The following is a 774-nucleotide window of genomic DNA, read 5'->3' as shown; positions in this document are numbered from 1 at the left end:
TCGTCGCAGAATCTAGGGGCTGTTAGCAAGGGGCCAACAAGCCACATTTCCAGGGACGCCCAGTAAAAGGGGGTTTCAATACCAAAGCACAGATGTAAAAGATTCTGTACAATTTTAACTAACACTCATAGAAAGCTGCTTAAGCAGGAAGAAACTAACTGATGCACAGCACCACCTACTGGTCTGAGTCAAAATTGCTTGAATCAAGATTCAAGATTTAAGATTTAAGATTCAAGTTTATTTATCATGTATGTGTAGATCAAAACACACAGTGAAACGTGTCGTTTTCATCAACCACCAACACACCCAAGGATGTGCTGGGCGCTGCCCGCAAGGGTCGCCACATATTCCAGCACCAACGGTATTCCCACATGTTCAGCAGAACAACAGCGAGCACAACAAGTAACAAATCTACAACAGCAAGGCAAGCCCCATTCCTCATACACACACACACACACACACACACACAAACTTCTCTAACCCCAAGACAGACTATATTCTTTAGCTGCCAGCCTCCAGCGAACTCAGACTTGGGTTGGATTTCAATGTTCTTCCCCTGTACCAGAATCAGTTTAATATCTCCCCCTCGCCAATGAGAGCTGTGATTCCCACTGGATTGCCCAAGGTCAAGGATGTGAGATTGTTTAATCTCATTTCCAGAACGGAAGTGTAAAGGAGAACGAAATAATTGTCCCTCTGGATCTGATGCAGCACAAAAACACAATAAGATAAAGAACACAATAAATATATATACATAAGATAGCTAATATACAC

Source organism: Mobula birostris, chromosome 1 (assembly GCF_030028105.1).
Source record: "Mobula birostris isolate sMobBir1 chromosome 1, sMobBir1.hap1, whole genome shotgun sequence".
NCBI classification, from domain to species: Eukaryota; Metazoa; Chordata; class Chondrichthyes; order Myliobatiformes; family Myliobatidae; genus Mobula; species Mobula birostris.
This window is presented reverse-complemented; position numbering follows the sequence as displayed.